Genomic DNA, 20,466 nt, shown 5'->3' with positions numbered 1-20,466 from the left:
ACCGTAAGGATGTGCTCAGAGTTGAATCGGTTCAGCGGATGGCCACCAGGATGGTCTCGGGGCTAAAGGGTCTCCCGTACGAAGAAAGACTGAGCAAATTGCAGCTCTACACTCTCGAGGAGCGTAGGGAGAGGGGAGACATGATTGAGACATTTAAGTACATCACGGGACGGGTAGAGGTGGAAGATGATATCTTTCTTCTCAGGGGACCCTCGACCACAAGAGGACATCCGCTCAAGCTCAGGGGAGGGAAGTTTCGTGGAGACACCAGGAAATACTTCTTCACGGAAAGAGTGATTGAGCATTGGAACGAGCTTCCAGTGCAGGTGGTCGAGGCACGCAGCATCTCAGACTTCAAGAACAAATGGGATACCTATGTGGGATCCCTACGAGGTCATGCCAAGGGTTAGGGTCACTAGGACTGAATGAGCGGGTCAGTAGAGTGACAGTATAATTACAATTATTCTTTAGGGGGTCAGTAGATTTAAGAGGGTGGGTAAATAGTGTGGGCAGACTTGATGGGCTATGGCCCTTATCTGCCGTCATCTTTCTATGTTTCTATGTTACCAAAACAGTACAGGCAATACAATCAAACAAGCAGAAATCCCCTGGAAACAACCCCCCCTCCCCCCCTCTCACCCTCCCCCCCTCTGTAACAGCATACCACACCCATCATCCCCTTTAAACCAAAAATCATCCCCAGACGTCATAGCACCCTAGGAAAAGGAAGGATAAAAAGTACAGAATCAACTCAAAACCCCATCATAAAAAGAAAAAGTCAGCTGAAAGCAGCGCTCCCCCCATCCCTGGTCTCCACCTCAAGGTATCTCCCCCAAATATCATAATATTGCTGCCACCGCTGAGTCAACAGGGCCGAAAGCCTGTATTTTTCACAGACCCAGCCCAATTTATCTTTCATAAGAGGTAGTGTAGGCAAAATCGTGCTACGCCAAAGGCGAGCCACAGTCAACCTGGCCGCTGTGAAAGCCAACCGTGCCAGTCTATCCTGGGTATCATCAGCACCTCCCGTGGGAAACCCCAATAACGCTACCTCCGCTCTCCTTTGGAGGGGCACCTGAAGAAGCGCCCCCACATACTGAAACACCTGACTCCAAAAATCGTGAAGTGAAGGACAGCTCCACCACATATGAAAAAAGGTTCCCCGCTGCCCACATCCCCTCCAGCACAAGGCTGATCCTTGAACCGACATCTTACTCAGCTGAACCGGGGTCATGTACCAGCGAACCAACATTTTAAGAGCATTCTCCACCAGTACAGGAGCCACTGCTATATGATGTATCCTAAGTGCTATAGTTTCCCATAAGGCCTCATCAAACACCTGCCCCAAGTCCCGTTCCCATGCCACCAAATACATAGGTTTCCGGGCCCCATCCTGATGCACCCACTTGTACAACATAGTAATGCAGCCTCTGCGCACTGGGGACCCCAGCAACTGCTCAAAGGCAGAACAAGTATAAACCGCGGCATCATCCCGTTTAGCCCTCTGCAGATAACTTTTTACCTGGAGATAGGGGAAGAGGTCCCTATAATCTAACTGATGAAGAGCCTGGAGCTCAGGAAAAGCCCGAATATTCTCACCCTCCAAGAATTGGCCAAAGTACTGCAACCCAATCGCTGCCCACCTCGCAAATATCCCCCCATCTCTCCCCGGCATAAAATCAGACGCATGGCACAAGGGGAGGAAAAACACCACCTTACTTTTACCTAGCAGTTTGCGAGCTTCTCTTTTCCAAACCCGCAGCGTCCATTTAGTGAACGGGTTAGAGATTGTCCCCAGCTCCCTCATCCCCAAATCTTCCCACATAAGCGACCCCAGGGTCCGTGCCCCCCATGACACATCTAGCACCCCTTGTTCAACCTGTACCCATAATTTCAAAGAGGGCGCATGCCACTCCACTCCCGCTCGTAACTGAGCCGCCCGGTAATAGTGTTCCAGATGTGGGATCCCCAAACCCCCCTCCGTCTTAAACTTAAACATGGCCCATTGAGCCACCCGTGGCCTTCTACCTCCCCATACAAATCGCAAGAGGCTGCGCTGCCAGCGAAGGAAATATTTCTTAGGGATTTCTATAGGCAAAACCTGAAAAAAATATAAGAATTTAGGTAACACCAGCATCCGAGTTACCTCCATGCGCCCCATCCAAGACACATATAATTTATCCCACCGATCCATATCCCTGGCCAGGGACGCAACCAGGGGAATATAGTTAAGTTGAAATAAGGTCGCCCAGTCCACCCCCAACTGGATACCCAAATATCTAATGGGGCCTTTAACCCAACGAAAGGGCACCACTCTCTGAATACCCGGAATATCCGAGTCCGGGACCGATATATTAAGTATCTCTGTCTTAGCCATATTGGCCTTAAAGCTCGAAAGAGCCCCATAATCTGTCATAAGGTCCTGAAGAGATAAAAGGGACTCCACCGAGCCCTCCACAATTGCCAAGATGTCATCAGCGAACAAAGACAATTTGTATTCATTCCCCCGGATCGGTACCCCCCGCACCCGAGCCGTCTGTCGAATCTTTTGTGCAAGAGGTTCAATCACCAGAGCAAACAGCAAGGGTGACAGGGGACACCCTTGCCTCGTCCCCCTCCGCAATTCGAAGGGGGAGGATTAAACCCCATTGATTTTCACACACGCCATGGGCCCATTATACAAAGATAAAATCCAGGACACATAGCGAGCCCCCAGGCCTACCTGTCGGAGGACCGCCTCCATAAATCGCCAATCTATGCGGTCAAACGCCTTTTCGGCATCCACCGTCACCGCCACCCAGGAGCCCCCAAACCGTCGTGCCTGCCATATCAAGTTCAAAACTTTACGAATCCCGTCCACCGCTTGCCGCCCCCCTATGAATCCCACCTGATCAGGATGGATAAGGGTTGGCATATGAGACGCCAAATGATCAGCGAGCACCCGAGCAAAAATTTTGGTATCAATACCCAATAGAGAAATCGGCCGGTAGCTCCCACACTGAGTAACATCCTTCCCCGGCTTTGGTAGAATCGTGATCCCCGCCAGCCGCATAAAGAAAGGCAATTGTGCTCCATCCCTCAGATCATTATACAAGCGTGCCAACAACGGTGCCACCAGAGTAGACAACTTCTTATAAAATAATCCCGTAAACCCGTCTAACCCCGGTGATTTTCCCGGTTTCAGCTGTCGAATCACATTATGCACCTCCTCCAAAGTAATATCCGCATCCAGCCCGTTTGTCACAGAGGTCGGTAGAGCTGCCAGGCCCAAGTCCTGAAGATACTGTTTAATCTCCTCCTCTGACCCCTGACTCTCTGGTGAATATAGCTTTTGATAGAATTCACAAAAGCGGGCGTGAATAGCCCCCTCTTCCGTTAACGTCTGTCCTGAACTATCCTTAATAGCCATAATATTAGAAATCCTTACCCATCCAGTGCTGGGAACGCCAGCCATCAACCACATTGAGGACATCCACGAAATGCTTAAGCCTCTTCCTATCTGACTTAAGTCTATCCCCCCCAGCCCCCGTAGAATCCCAGCGAGGGTCAATAACCAAATTAAAGTCTCCTCCCACCAACAATGAACCCTTTTTTACTAGCAGTACCTTGGCCAAGACCTCATAAAAAAAAAAACCCCTGTTGCGTATTCGGGGCATACAGATTCACTAAAGTAACCACTTCCCCATTAAGTTGGCCCACCCAGATAACCCAATGCCCCCCCTCATCCCTCCATACCTGTTCAGGCACTAATTTAAGATGTCTGGCAAACAAGATACCCACCCCCGCCTTCTTTCGCTCGATTCGATTAGAAGCCCAAACCCTTTCAGGATATTCTTTATATTGTATCAGCTTTTCACCAGGTTTCAAGAAGTGAGTTTCTTGCACAAAACTAACATCAATCCGCAGCCTCTTTAATTCCTTTAACAATAACTGACGTTTACGGGGCATGTTGAGACCCTTAACATTAAAGCTGCCCACTCTCAATTTATCAGCTGTCATGACCCAGAATACCATATCCACACCATTCACCCTTCTTCCTCCTCCCCCTCCATCCTCTCCTAAATCCCATGCTGTTACCCCTCTTCCCCCCATCACCCCACCCCCCTTCCCTCCATCCCCACTCCCACCACCTCCATCTCCCTTCCATGGCTTCGGGCGACCCCACCAAAGCCCATGTCCCCATCCCTCCTCCCCCCCCCCAAAGGTGCTTCCCATCATATTCACACTACAAACACTCCCCTCCACTGGATACCCCGCTCTCATACCCCCAAATATACCCCCACACACAGAAATACTGTCCATCAGGTCCCAAAGTCCCCCGCTTCCAAGAATCTTCAACAGGAGTAGACCACTGTCTTCACATCTCCTCCTCAGGTGGCTGGCCTTGAACCACTGCCTTTGGACTCTCCCACGCCTTCTCTACCATCCGGTCTGCGTTTGCGGGACCGCACCGGTCTAGCTTGCCACTGGAATCGCTCTGCCATCTGGCCCGATGAGCTCCCCAGAGGGAGATCCTCCGCACTCTGGAAACCTTCCCTCCGCAGCAATGCCCCAGCTTCTTCCAAAGTGGTGACTCTCCTGTGCGTTCCATTGATGGTAATCAGGAGCCCAAAGGGGAATAACCAGCGGTATTTCAAATTATTCTTTCTCAGGATCTGCACCACCGGGTGAAATTCACGCCTCTTCTGCAAAGTAATTGCAGATAGGTCTTGAAAAACTTCCACTTTATGTCCCTTCCAATCAAACGTGCCCAGCTCTCTGGCCTGCCTCACCATCCGGTCTTTGTCCACAAAGGCATGAAGACATGCAATGATATCTCTAGGGCTATCATCCCTTTTGGGGCCGAGTGCCCGGTGGGCCCTGTCCACCTTCACCGTCTTGGCTCCAACAGCGTCCCCATCCTGCGGGCAAAGGGCCACAAAAATCTCTTGAACCACTTGAACTGCATCTTGATATTCAGTTAGCTCCGGCACCCCTCTGATACGTACATTATTCCTGCGTGACCTGTTCTCCAGGTCCTCAAGGCGTGTAAAGCAGTCATGCCAGTCCTTTTGCGCTTCCTTGAACGCCCCACTCAGATCCTGCACCACCACCTCCTGATCCCCAATGTGCCGCTCCGTCTCCTCCACTCTTCCCAGGAGGTCAGCAAAGTCCTTCCTGATTTCTTTCACTGCATCCTTGATCTTGCCTTTCACAGCTGCCACCTCCTGCTTAATATCGTAAGCCCACTGCTGGAGATCGGCTTTGGTTACCGCCGCAGCGCAGTCCTGGCGTCTCAGTCTCGGGGAGGCGCCTTTCTCCGACTCGTCCTCTGACGCGCTCTGCTCCGACTCTCGCTCGGGCGCTCTGGACGCCCCATGCACATGGCGCAGGCCGGATTGCTCACTGCCCGTATCGAGCCGCCGTCCCTCTGCGCTCGACTTTTTGGAGGGCATATTTTGCATGCGATCCACTGCCGGCTCGGATTAGCAAGGCTCCGTGGCAGGAGGAGACACCCCGGCACCTCAGGGAAGGAGGTATGTGCCCACGGAGGTCAGAGCTCGATCTCTAACCGTCCACCATGCTCCGTGACGTCACCGGAAGTCCATCCAAGCCTTTTTTAAACCCCGTTAAGCTAACTGATTTCACCACATTCTCCAGCAAGGAATTCCAGAGTTTAATTACACGTTGTGTGAAGAAATATTTACTCCGGTTGGTTTTATATCTACTACTTAGTAGCTTCATCGCATGTCCCCTAATGCTAGTAGTGAACAAGTGATTCACATCTACTCTTTCCAATCCACTCATTATTTTATAGATTTCTATCATATCATCCCTGAGCTATCTCTTCTCCAAGCTGAAGAGCCCTAGCCACTTTAGCCTTTCCTTTTATCATTTTTGTCACCCTTCTCTGTACCTTTTCTAATTCCACTATATCTTTTTGAGATATGGTGACCAGAACTGCACACAGTATTCTAGGTGAAACCGTACCATAGAGTGATACAAGGGGATTATAACATTTTCATCTTTGTTTTCCATTCCTTTCCTAATAATTCCTAACATTCTATTTGCTTTCTTAGCAGCCACCACACATTGAACTGCAGGTCTCAACATATCCTCAACAATGACACCTAGATCCTTTTCCTGGACAGGGACTCCTAATGTGGAATCCTGCATCATGTAGCTATAGTTTGGGTTCTTCCTTTCCACATGCATCACTTTGTACTTGCTCACATTAAACATCATCTGCCATTTTGATGCCGTGTCTCACAAGGTCCTCTTGCAATTTAACAACTTTCAACAACTATGTGTCATCAGCAAACTTAATTATCTCACTAGTTATTCCCATCTCTAGATCATTGATAAATATGTTAAAAAAGCAGTGGTCCCAGCACAGACCCCTAGGGAACCCCACTAATTACCCTTCTCCATTTAGAATATTGACCATTTATACCTATTCTCTGTTTTCTGTCTTTCAACCTGTTCTTAATCCATAATAGGACATTACTTCCTATCCCATGACTTTCTAATTTCCTCAGAAGTCTTTCATGAGGTACTTTGTCAAATGCCTTTTGAAAATCCAAATACACAATATTAATTGGTTCACCTTTATCCACATGTTCATTAACCCCTTTGAAGAAATACAGAAGATTGGTGAAGCAAGATTTCCTTTGACTAAAACCATGTTAGCTTTCTCTCATGAATCAATGCTTGCATATATGTTCTTCAAAAACAATAGATAGGAGCACTACAAATGTAAGATCACTTTATAAATTTCCTGAAAGAGCTCAGAACCATAAGATGGTGTGGAAAACACAACCAGGATAGAAACCTGATCGGTGGTTTCAAATGTCTATCATTGCTCCCTTTTGGAATTTTTTATAAAGTTGTTTCATATAGTGTAAAAAAAACATTTAAATAGAAGTGCAAAAATTTCTAAACTTGCTAGAGATAATAATTCACAACAGCTTTCTTGTATATATTATAAATTTTGACTTAACTTTTTTTGAAAAACTCAAAGCATTTTGTTTTTTATAATAGTTGTTACCATTTTGCCCAGCACTGACATCTGACTCCCCAGTCTATAATTTCCCAGACCACCTCTGGAACCCATTTTAAAAATTGTCACGTTGGCCACCCTCCAGTCTTCTGGTACTTTGCTGTTTGGGTTTTTTTTAACCTTTTTTTTAATTGATTTTATATTACATCAAATAAACATTTAAATATCAGCAGGAAACATTATAAACTGAAAAAAGATTTTTACAACCCAATTAAGGGAAACAAATACAAATCATTATCAATAGAATCCTAACAGAACAAACAGAGCATGGATCCAAGAGGAGAAAAATGGAGGCTAACAATAAGAACAAAAAAACATACAAACTATATAGGAAATTATACCTGAATTTCCCCTTTCCATTATAACTGTCATAACTTCAAATTCTTTTAAACATTTTTATTTGGTTCAACTGGATTTGAAGATAAATCCTGAGATTCTCCAGCACATTGGGATGAATTTTTACTCTGAAGAAATCTAGAAAATTGCAATGGTTCAAAAAAAACATTTTTGAGATTGATATATTGCCTCACATTTACAAGGAAACCTAATCATAACTTGCATACATTTTTTATTGAAATTTATTAATGTATCCAAACAAGTATACAAGATATGGGAATTTACATAAAAAATATAGAAATATTATTTCTTAATACAACTTAATTCAGTCATAGAAAATCAGAAATCCCATCAAGCCCACATCATAACTTGCATACTGAGGGACTTAAGCCCAGATTCAATCGCTGTTGGCCAATTACTGGCCAATTTTAAAACAATTGATTCACTACCTTTTTTGCATACAAACGATTTGTATGGAGGTGCAAATCTTTTGCATGCAAACTCCCTGACTCAATCACTCAAGTAGCAGGAGACGCAGCCTCCTGTCACTGCTGTCAGTGGGCGAGATATTTTACATGTCTGTTACACATGCAAACTATCTGGCCAATTAAAAAAAAACCAAGCTATTCCCTTATCTTATGAAGCTGTAATTTATGGTACATTACTACATATTAAGCCTACTTTAGATAAGTATAAAAGTCGCCTTTTCCTGATTATGACGGGAATAGCTGTTCAATTGATTATACAGAATTGGAAAAATCATGATAGGATCAATTTCACTTTTTGGTGGGTAAATGTGTGTAACACATATAAGTATGAATGGATGATGGCGGAACGTTTGGGGACTAGTAAGTCCTTTCATGATGTATGGAGTCCATTGACTACTTTTATTGCATTATAATAAGGGTCATGTTTCTTTCTTTTTCATTAGATTTCCTTACACATCCAAAGAGGGTGGGGGGGAGGGAAATGTATTTTGAATAGTTAAATTATTTATTTAAAATTTGTAATCACATCATATGTATTATTATATTAAGAATGAAGATAAGGATGGGAGAAAATGATTGTTTAATGTGATAATTGTATAGTGAACTAGTGTTAAAGCCCGTTACATTAATGGGTGCTAGAAAGCGGCCCCCTTTCCCTCTCCCCCTCCAGTTCCTCCCTGACTGTCTCTCCGTGGCCCCCTTCTGTCTCCCCTCCCCAAGCAAAGCTGTCTGCCTCCCAACACACCCCTCCCCCCAAAGCAGCCTCCTTTCCCTCTCCCCCTCCAGTTCCTCTCTGATTGTCTCTCCGTGGCCCCCCTTCTGTCTTCCCCCCCCCAAGCAAAGCTGTCTGGCTCTTGGCACACCCTTAACCCAAAGCAGCCCTCTTTTCTTCTCCCCAGTTCCTCCCTGACTGTGTCTCCATGGCCCCCTTCTGTCTCCCCTCCCCCAAGCAAAGCTGTCTGCTTCCCAACATACCCCTCCCCCCAAAGCAGCCTCCTTTCCCTCTCCCCCTCATGTTCCTCCATACTATTACCTCACGGAAAATTGCTTTGACAACCGAATGTGCATGCTATTACCCCGACGGGAGTTGTGTCTCAAAACTTTCTGGCGCTTTGTTCAGGTTCAAAGAACGTACATACTCTTTAGCTCATGCATCCTGTTGAAGAGGAACTTCCGTCTTGCAGCGAATCACTTTGGGATCAGGTGCGGTTCGTGATTGTTGAAAGTTAGCCGGCCAGGCCGCAAGTGTGGGGCCCAATTTATCTTGAGAGCGGCAGCGGTGTATATGTGGTATGAAACGTTGTGCACATTGGTGTTTTTTTTTGGGGGGGCAACCTTTTCTTCAATGTCCGTGCCTTTGCCAGCAAGAGAAAAACACCAGGCAAACAGCTGACTTCTTCGGCTTCCCCTATTATCTCCACCGCCGTAGTCTCTTTTTTAATCTGGGGAAACTGCCGTGCAGAAAATGTCATTGCAGTAGAGCAGGGAGTGCCACATTTTAAAATTTCTCTGCTGCACATGGGGCCGTAGTAAGCGCGCATGCGCACTCTTGCTGGCCACAGACCTACGGATCATGTAAGCATGCTGATAAAGAGTGCTCATGCGCTGCTTAGGGTTTTATTATAAGAGATAGTGTGTTTTGTGTAGTTTTTCTGATTTACCATTTGTATTGCACTATCGAAGTTTGAAAATCAATAAAGATTAAAAAAAAAAACCAAGAAAAAAAGCCCCCCCAAAAAAGCGATCCCCCCATAGAAAAAGACAGGAGGGATGCCCACTCCCTCCTGCCATTAGCCAGCTCCTCAACAAAAACCCCCCAAAACAAAATGACAAGAGGGATGCTGACTCCCTCCTCCCAGCAAATACCTCCCCCCACCCCTGAAGAAACCCGGCACCGGCCACCAACCCCAGACCCCCGCTCCCCCGCCCTCAAAATGTTGAGAGCAGGAGAGGTGCTCAGTCCCTCCTGCTCCATAGGCCTCCTGGACACGGTGGGGCCTTAGGCTCTGCCCTGGTGCATCATGTGATGCACGGGGAGGGACATAAGACCATGATTGGCTCAGGCGCCTCAGGCTTCTTCATTGAGAGGGGCCTGAGCCAATCAGGGAATTCTTTAGGGAGGAGCCTTAAGAAGCCCCTGATAGTATATATAGGTCGCACAAGTAGACCAGTAAAATTGAGACTTAATGAACACAAATCACGCTTAACGAATGAAAACCTTCAAGCCCCCATGGGATAGCACTGGGTGGCTAAAGGACATATGTTTTGAACAAGGGTGGGAGGGTGGGAATCTAGAGAAGGTTTTAAATGAAAAAGAAAAGCGCTGGATATACCAGCTTGATACTGTAGAGCCAAGGGGGGTTGAACAGTGAATGGGCATCACTGATTGGCTAGATTTTGCCCAATGAAGTGCTGGGGAAATCAGCTGTAATGATTGGAGAAGAGGATTTAAGGGAGGAGAAAGAGGCCGCCGCCATCTTGCTCTTTGAAATTAGTAGAAGTCGGATGACAAAATTGGCCGCGGTAAGTGTAGGTTATGAGTTGGTATAAGGGAGGAGCATTTTGAATGTAAAATGTTATTCTTAATGCTCTTATTTTGTATTGTAGGAAGACCCTTGAAACAGAAAGCATTCTGATGCAAAATATGTCGGGTCTGTCTCTCCTGGGTCTGAATATAAAAAGCAACTAAAAAGCATAGTTACTTACCGTAACAGTTGTTATCCAGGAACAGCAGGCAGCTATTCTCACATATGGATGGCGTCATCCACGGAGCCCGGATGCGGACACAGGCATACTTGCTTGTAGAAAACTTCAGAAGTTTCAAATCAGCAGCACTGCGCATGCACCTTCTCACCCAGCACAGAGCGAGTCTGCTAAGTTCAGAAAGCTAGCAGAGAAGACAACCAGGGGAGGTGGGTGGGTTGTGAGAATAGCTGCCTGCTGTCCCTGGATAACAACTGTTATGGTAAGTAACTGTGCTTTATCCCAAGACAAGCAGGCAGCCTATTCCCACATTTGGGTGACCTCCAAGCTAACCAGCATGGGATGCTGGGAGCATTGACAACTTACGAGAATAAATTTTGTAATACTTTCTGGCCAAAATTGCCATCCCGTCTGGAGAAAACATCCAGACAATAATGAGAGGTGAAAGTATGAACCGAGGACCAGGTGGCAGCTTTACAAATTTCTTCAATAGGAGTGGATCTGAGGAAAGCTACTGAAGCCGCCATGGCTCTGACTTTATGGGCTGTGACTCGACTCTGTAGATGCAGTCCAGCCTGAGCATAGCAGAAAGAGATACAAGCAGCCATCCAGTTGGAGATGGTACGCTTAGAAATTGGATGTCCCAACTTGTTTGGATTGAAGGAGACAAAAAGTTGAGAAGCAGATCTGTGTGGTTTGGTGCGTTCTAGGTAGAAGGCCAAAGCACATTTACAATCCAGAGTATGAAGAGCTGATTCTTCAGGGTGAGAATGAGATTTTGGAAAAAACACTGGAAGAAGAATGGATTGGTTGAGGTGAAATTCTGAAACCAGTTTAGGTAAGAATTTAGGATGAGTATGAAGGACCACCTTGTCATGATCGAACACAGTGAAAGGTGGATCAGCAACTAAAGCTTGCAGCTCACTGACTCTTCAAGCAGATATGAGGGCAATGAGAAACGCCACTTTCCAAGTGAAATACTTCAGATGAGCCGTAGACATTGGTTCAAATGGAGGCTTCATCAATTGAGCAAGAAAAACATTGAGATCCCAAACCACTGGAGGCGGTTTGAGAGGAGGTATAACATTGAAAAGTCCTTTCATAAATTTGGAAACCACCGGATCAACAGAGAGGGGTTTCCCTTCAATATGCTGGTGGAAAGCAGCAATTGCACTGAGATGGACTTGGATCGATGTAGACTTGAGGCCAGAGGTGGATAAGTGCAAAAGATAATCCAGAACAGAAGATAAAGAGGAATCTTGAGGCTCCTTATCATGAAAGATGCACCACGTAGAAAATCTAGTCTATTTTTGATGGTAGCATTGTATAGTGGTAGACTTTCTGGAAGCCTCTAAAATATCTCTTACAGGTTGAGAAAACTGAAGAAGAGTTATGTTGAGAGGTACCAAGCTGTCAGGTGCAGAGACTGCAGGTTGGGATGAAGTAGAGATCCTTGACTCTGTGTAAGCAGAGACGGAAAAACTGGTAGAAGGTATGGCTTCCTGCTGCTGAGTTGAAGTAGAAGGGAGTACCAAGGTTGTTTCGGCCACCGAGGAGCTATCAGAATCATGGTGGCATGATCATTCCTCAACTTAACAAAAGTCTTGAGAATGAGAGGGAATGGAGGGAGTGCATACAGGAAGCGATTCGTCCATTCCAGTAGAAAAGTATCTGTCTCGAGGTGATGAGGAGAATATATCCTGGAACAGAACTGATGCAGTTTGTGGTTGTGGGAAGATGCAGAGATCTATCTGAGGAGTTCCCCACTGCGAAAAAATGTGAGAGACACTAACTGCATGGGTCAATGATTGGCTGAGTGGCAGACTTCAGAGGGTGGTGGTTAATGGTACCCTCTCTAAAACATCGGAGGTGACCAATCGAGTGCCGCAGGGCTCGGTCCTGGGTCCACTCCTTTTCAACATATTCATAGGGGATCTGACTCAAGGGCTTCAAGGTAAAATAACACTATTCGCCGATGACGCCAAACTATGTAATATAGTAAGTGAATGCAGTTTACAGAATTATATGGCGCAGGACCTGCTTACATTGGAAAGTTGGTCCTCAACCTGGCAGCTAGGCTTCAATACTAAGAAATGTAAGGTCATGCACCTCAGAAGCGGAAATCCATGCAGGACGTACTTCTTGAACGGAGAAACTTTAACTAGGACTTCAGCAGAACGAGATTTAGGAGTAATCATCAGTGCAGACATGAAAACTGCCAATCAAGTGGAGAAGGCTTCATCTAAGGCAAGGCAGATATTGGGTTGTATCAATAGAAGTTTCGTCAGCCGAAAGCCTGAAGTCATAATGCCGTTGTACAGGGCCATGGTGAGACCTCATCTGGACTACTGTGTGCAATTCTGGAGGCCACATTACAGTAAAGATGTGCGCAGAATTGAATCGGTTCAGCGGACGGCCACCAGGATGATCTCGGGGCTCAAGGGTCTCTCGTACGAAGAGAGACTGAACAAATTGCAGCTCTACACTCTCGAGGAACGTAGGGAGAGGGGAGACATGATCAAAACATTTAAGTACCTCACGGGACATGTCGAAGTGGAAGATGATATTTTCTTTCTCAAGGGACCCTCGGCAACAAGAGGGCACCCGCTCAAACTCAGGGGCGGAAAATTTCATGGTGACACCAGAAAGTATTTCTTCACAGAGAGAGTGGTTGATCATTGGAACAAGCTTCCAGTGCAGGTGATCGAGGCAGACAGCATGCCAGACTTTAAGAATAAATGGGATACCCATGTGGGATCCCTACGAGTGTCAAGATAAGGAAATTGGGTCATTAGGGCATAGACAGGGGGTGGGTAAGCAGAGTGGGCAGACTTGATGGGCTGTAGCCCTTTTCTGCCATCATCTTCTATGTTTCTATGTTTCTAAGAGGAATTGAGGAATTGAGTGTCCATTCGTGAGGTTGCAGAAGATGACTCAATTTGTCCGCCAAACAGTTTCTTGCCCCTTTGATGTAGACAGCTTTCAGGAAGATGTTGTGGAGGATTTCCCAGTCCCAAATCTTCAGAGCTTCTTGAAAAGGGAGAGAGATCCCATCCCTCCCTGTTTGTTGACATAATACATGGCGACTTGGTTGTCTGTCCGGATGAGGACTACCTGGTTGTGAAGAAGATGTTGAAAAGCTTTGACAGCATTGAAGATTGCTCTGAGTTCCAACAGATTGATGCGACACTGACGATCCGTGCTGGTCCAGTGGCCATGAGTATGGAGACCATCGAGATGAGCCCCCCAAGTGTAGGTCGAGGAATCTGTCGTGAGGCCCTTGTAATGAGGGGGCGTTTGAAACAGCAAGCCTCTGGAGAGAATGGGAGAGAGCATCCACCAGCGAAGAGACTGTTTCAACGAAGGAGTGACTGTAATGTGTTGAGAGAGTGGTTCACAAGCCTACGTCCACTGAGATGCCATGGCCCACTGAAGAATTCTGAGGTGAAGTCTGGCAAAAGGAGTCACATGCACTGTGGAGGCCATGTGACCAAGGAGGACCATCATGTGTCTCGCTGAGATTGAAGAGCAGGAAAACACTGCATGACAGAGTTGAAGAAGAGCATCCAGACGTTGTTGAGGAAGGAATGCTCTGAGTTGGATAGTGTCCAGAACAGCTCCGATGAACTGTAGATTCTGAGAGGGCTGAAGTTGGGATTTGGGGAAGTTGATTTCAAATCCCAAGCTTTGTAGGAGCCACGTAGTCCACTGGGTCGCTACAATAACCCCCTGAGATGTTAAATCTTTATGAGCCAGTCGTCTAGGTAGAGAAAAACCTCAAGACCATGGTTCCTTAGAGCTGCTGCTACCACCACCAGGTACTTGGTGAAAATTCTGGGAGATGAAGCCAAACCAAAGCACTCTGTATTGGTAATGCAGATTCCCCACCCGAAATCTGAGGTACTGATGGGAGGTCGGATGAATGGGATTGTGAGTATAAGCCTTCTTGAGATCTAGAGAATATAACCAATCGTTCTGATCTAGAAGGGGGGTAAAGGACGCCAGGGACAACATGCAAAATTTTTCTTTGATTAAAAATTTGTTGAGAGCCCTGAGATCCAGAATGGGTCCCAGATTGCCCGTCTTCTTCGGAACTAGGAAGTAATGTGAGTAAAACCCCCTGCTTCTTCAATGGCATGGAGACGAAGCAGAGCCTGAGCTTCATGAAGAAGAAGGGTGGTCTGGGATGGATTGGAAGGATACTCTCTTGGAGGAAGCTCTGGTTGAACCTGAGTGAAATGAAGAGCATAGGAAACAGAGAGTGGGGGTAAATGGACAATACTCGGACTGGAAGAGCATCACCAGCGGGGTGCCACAAGGCTCGGTGCTTGGACCCGTGTTCTTCAACATCGTCATAAACTATCTGGACATAGATACGACGAGCAAGGTAATAAAATTTGCGGACGATACGAAGTTATTCAGAGTAGTGAAGATGCAGGGTGATTGTGAAGATCTACAATGTGACATAATCAGGCTTGAGGAATGGGCTGCGACATGGCAGATGAGGTTCAACGTGGACAAGTGTAAAGTGATGCATGTTGGTAACATAAGAACATAAGAACATAAGCAGTGCCTCTGCCGGGTCAGACCAGAGGTCCATCCCGCCCAGCAATCCGTCCCCGCGGCGGCCCAACAGGTCATGACCTGCCTTAATCACCAGAAGGGGCCCCCTTGCCCCCTAGGTTTCTCATCGAAGTCCTATCTTCCCATCAATGTCCTAACCCTCCGGCCTTGCACCTGCACGACCTGGTGAGCTGTCTATACTTATGCAACACCCCAGCACCTCCCTCAGTACCCCACGATCCCCTTTTCCCTCAGGAATCTGTCCAATCCCTGTTTGAATCCCTGTACTGTACTCTGCCGGATCACTTCCTCCGGGAGCGCATTCCATTTGTCCACGACCCTTTGGGTGAAGAAAAACTTCCTTGCATTTGATTTGAACCTATCTCCCTTCAGTTTCTCTGAGTGCCCCCTCGTACCTGTCATCCCTTTTAGTCTGAAGAACCTGTCCCTGTCCACCCTCTCTATGCCCCTAAGTATTTTGAAGGTCTCTATCATATCCCCCCTGAGCCTCCTCTTTTCCAGAGAGAAGAGCCCCAGTTTATCCAGCCTCTCAGCATATGGGCAGTTTTCCAGCCCTCTTACCAGTTTCGTTGCCTTCCTTTGGACTCTCTCAAGAACTGCCATGTCCTTCTTGAGGTGTGGCGACCAATATTGAACGCAGTATTCCAGATGTGGGCGCACCATCGCTCGATACAGCGGCATGATGACTTCCCGCGTCCTGGTTGATATGCCCCTCTTGATGATGCCCAGCATCCTGTTGGCTTTCTTCGAGGCTGCTGCACACTGTGCGGATGGTTTCATGGATGGATCCACTAGCACACCCAAGTCTCTCTCAAGTCCGGTGTCTTCCAGCAATCTCCCCCCCATTTTATACTCGAACAACGGGTTCTTTTTCCCTATGTGCATGACCTTGCATTTATCTACGTTAAAGCGCATTTGCCATTTGTTTGCCCAGTCCTCCAGCTTATCGAGGTCCCTTTGCAGTTCCTCACACTCCTCCCTGGTCCTAACTCTGGCGCAGAGCTTGGTATCGTCTGCAAATTTTATAACCTCACACTTTGCCTCCGTTTCCAGGTCATTGATAAATATGTTGAAGAGTAGCGGCCCCAGCACTGATCCCTGCGGCACACCGCTCGTGACTCCCCGCCAGTCAGAATATTGGCCCTTTACTCCGACCCTCTGTAGTCTACCTGACAGCCAGTGCTTGATCCATCTGTGTACATCCCACCGCCCACCCCGTAACAAAAATCTCATGCACAAATACAGGATGTCCGGGGCAGTACTTGGAGAGACCTTTTAGGAAAGGGACTTGGGAGTTATGATCGACAAGTTTATAAAGCCGTCCGCGCAATGTGCGACGGTAGCGAAAAGGGTGAACAGAATGCTAGGAATAATAATGAAGGGGATCACAAACAGATTGGAGAAGGTTATCATGCCGCTGTACTGGGCCATGGTGCGCCCTCACCTGGATTACTGCGTCCAGCACTGGTCACTGTACATGAAGAAGGACACGGTACTACTCAAAAGGGTCCAGAGAAGAGCGACTAAGATGGTTAAGGGGTTGGAGGAGCTGTCGTACAGCAAAAGATTAGAGAAGCTGGGCCTCTTCTCCCTCGAACAGAGGAGATTGAGAGGGGACATGATCGAAACATTCAAGGTACTGAAGGGGACAGACTTAGTAGATAAGGACAGGTTGTTCACCCTCTCTAAGGTAGGGAGAACGATAAGGCACTCTCTAAAATTGAAAGGGGATAGATTTCGCACAAACGTAAGGAAGTTCTTCTTTACCCAGAGGGTGGTAGAAAACTGGAACGCTCTTCCGGAGTCTGTCATGGGGGAACATACCTTCTAGGGATTCAAGACAAAGTTAGACAAGTTCCTGCTGAACAAGGACGTACGCTGGTAGGGCTAGTGTCAGTTAGGGCGCTGGTCTTTGACCAGAGGGCCGCTGCGTGAGCGGACTACTGGGCATGATGGACCACTGGTCTGACCCAGCAGCGGCAATTCTTATGTATATATTCAAATGGAGGATTCTATCAGCTGGTTTCAACACAGCAGCAAAGAGGGGCCACTCAAACGCTGTCCTCTAGTGCCAAGTCACTTGAGAAAAAGCACACCAGACTCTGAGGGAACTGTGTTTTCTTTCATCTCTCCTAACTGCTGCTCTTCCTGGGGATTCTATCAGCTGGTTCAACACAGCTTTCCCTGTCCCTATATAACCTGTATAGCCTGCTTATTTAACTTGTACAAACTGCATGTCCAGCATGTCATAGATTGTTATAAACCGCACCTATAGCCTGTTAAAACATGCACAGACTGCATCTATAGCCTGTTACCGCATATAAAACCACATGTATAGCCAATATACGCCTGACCCTGACCCTGTTCTAAGTTTTCCTATAGGACACTATTCAGTTGCTAAGTGCTTGTCCTGTTCAGTTTTTTATAGGACACTATCCAGTTGCTAAGTGCCTGTCCTTGTCTACAGCTTCTTATAGGACACCATCCAGTTGCTAAGTGCTTTCAATGTTAAGGGAGAGCGCAATATTTAAGCCCTCTCCTTTACCTCTATACTAGTTCCATCAAGGTATGCTAAGTCTGTCTAGTCCTCTCTCTACCTAGTTGTCTAGATCCTCTTCTTGCTTAGATACCAAGTTGCCTAGCTTTAAAAAAAAATAAAAAAAAAAAAAAAAAAAAATATATATATATATATATATATATATATAAAACCCAAAGCTCAAAAAAGGCTAACTTTCAAAAAATTAAAAAATAAAATATATATATATATTTTCACAACCCAAAAGCTCACCAAAGGCTCACCAACTTCTCACCATGAAGCCACCCTCATGGCCCTTTCTCCTCCTACTTTGCTTTTCCCTCAACTCCACCCTCTGTGTAATACCCCCTTTTCCCGATCTTCTCAATTCCGCAAATACCAATAATATCTGCCCTGGTCTCAAAATCCCCATGCTGATTCGCACCAGACCACATCCTCCCAACCCCCCCCCCACCGAAGAATCAACCATGCTTCTTTAAAGTCTGTTTCCCCTGCCAATCTCCCCAACCTTGCCTCTGACTCGCTCACCCCAGTCCCAATGCTTTATTGCAACGCAAGATCCACTTACAACAAGATTCAAATTCTGAAGGACTTACTTGAAGATTCTGACCCTGGTTTTCTATGCATCACGGAATCATGGATTAAAAAAGATGACCTCTTTACACAAAATGAACTCTGCTCCGGGGGGCACGTGATGCCGGGAGGGTGAACGGACGTGCCTCTGTGTAGCTCCGGGCCGCGCCGACATATCCCGCTCAAAAAATCTGCTTTTAACTGAACGGCGCGCCGCCTAAACTTGTGACCCTGAACGGCCTCGCTGTGTTGCTACTGCCCCGTTGAGTTTCCTTGGGCTGGGCAGGTTTGATGGCAGCGAAATCTGCTCGAACCGTGAGAGACAAGCAGAGGGGACAGGACGGCAAGATGGCGGAACACCACGAGGTGCCGGTCTTTACCTTGGAGGCAGCGGCGGTTCAAGAGCTTACGTGTTCGCTGACCCTAGTAATGGAGGACAAGCTTGCTACAATTCATACTTTCATGGAAGGTATAAAAGAAAGTTTGGACTCACAAGCCAGCCGGCTCCAGCGCGTCGAGGACAGGGTAGCCCAGCAGGAGGACGTAACGGCCAATATCGAAGAGCGCCTTCGCACGCTTGAATCAGCGAATGCAACCACGGGGGAACGTCTTGAAGATATGGAGAACAGAGGACGGCGCAAGAATTTGCGGTTTGTGGGGATACCCACCTCCATCAGGGATGTCGATCTGCGCACATGGCTGGAGGAGTGGCTGCCCAAGGCTCTTGCTATGCCTGACCAGCTGGCGCCATTTTCCATCGAGAGGGCTCATAGATTGGGCTCCCGCCGAGACGACGATTTCCGACCCCGGCCGGTCATCGCCCGTTTTCTTAGTTACGCTCTGAAGGAGCGCGTGCTGGCCCAATACCGCAAGGGACGAGATCTTAACCTGCTCCTGGAGGGTCGTAAGGTGCTTATCTTCCAGGACTTGTCGCCTCAGGTCTCCTTGAAGCGACGAGCCATGGCGCCCCACTGCAGTGAGTTGTTTAAACGTAACATCCGCTTTTCCTTACTGTACCCTGCAAGGGCAAGAGTGACCTATAATAATTCTACTGCTTTCTACAACACACCTGAAGAGCTGGAGGGGTTTATTAAATCTTTACCGGCTACACTACAGGGGGCTCAGCACCCTTCCTGAGTCGGCCTGGCACAAGTCCTTTCGAGAGCCACCATGATGCCTTCCCGATTTTTGTTTTTCTGTCTTTGTTGGCAGCGGGAAGGTGGCTGTGCAAGCCACGATTGCCACTTGCCCTTCATTGTGCCGGTTGCGGAGGCGGCTGGATGGATGCCTTAGGGGCCTGAGGCGGCTGCACTTTCCCCGATGGCAGTTACCCACCTAACTTTAGACTTCTACGTTTGCTTTCCACCTAGCCTGTTTTCCAGCAACAGCTACCCCACTTCATCGTAGTGGTCGTGAGGGTCTGTGGGACAGTGATCTTGGACTGGAGCCCCTGAATCTTCCACCTCTACAGGGCCTCTGGTGGATGCTTCAAGCTCTAAATGGTGGCCATCTCAGACGTAGGGCATTGAAAGTACTCTTATTCAGTGTTCAGCATGTTTCTTTGTCTCTCCACGAGCCTTGTTTAACAGAGGCTACACTATGCAGTGTACTGCACTTTTCTGGTTCCACCTGTTAAATGAAGGTTATATTATGTTTTATACAGTGCGTTATTCTCTCTTCTAGAATTTGTCTTAGTGGAAGCTAATCATGGGAAGCTAATCATGTTGCAGATGTCACCATCGGCTTTGTTTCCTTTGCACCCTACCTCTGTGGAGGCCCTGGTCTTGCTGAAATCTGGCAGCTCTGGGGTCGATGCACTGTCCGCTTTGGTGCGGCCTGGGGCTACATGGTTGGGGACACTAAGGGTTGGGGAGGGAGGGGAAGGGGGTGATAACTATGTTTAGTTTGTATGTGATGGTATGCTTGGGGTTGTATGATTGTTTTCTCTGCCGGAATGATGAGGCTTGTTGGGGTATTTTACTGTTTGCATTTTCTCTTATGATGCTGTGTATGTTTTCCAGGGAGGAATATAGCTGGGATGTCCTCCTCTGGTCTATTTGTTCACTCCATATCTGTTTTTCCTTACTCTGTGCTCTTTATGTAATGTAATGTAATTTATTTCTTATATACCGCTACATCCGTTAGGTTCTAAGCGGTTTGAAGAAAATATACATTAAGATTATAAATGAGAAGTAAGAAGGTACTTA

General features: G+C 47.0%; 1 long non-coding RNA gene across 2 annotated transcripts in view; it reads right to left on the bottom strand.

The window, feature by feature from the left end:
• Positions 1 to 20,466, bottom strand: part of LOC117366513 — an 89,820-nt gene that overhangs the window by 36,872 nt on the left and 32,482 nt on the right. For both annotated transcript variants that reach the window (XR_004540600.1, XR_004540601.1), the window contains one exon: positions 7,381 to 7,513. This is a non-coding gene — a long non-coding RNA (uncharacterized LOC117366513). The remainder of the gene's footprint in view (positions 1 to 7,380; positions 7,514 to 20,466) is intronic.

This window comes from Geotrypetes seraphini, chromosome 9, assembly GCF_902459505.1.
Source record: "Geotrypetes seraphini chromosome 9, aGeoSer1.1, whole genome shotgun sequence".
Lineage (NCBI taxonomy): Eukaryota > Metazoa > Chordata > Amphibia > Gymnophiona > Dermophiidae > Geotrypetes > Geotrypetes seraphini.
This window is presented reverse-complemented; position numbering and strand designations above follow the sequence as displayed.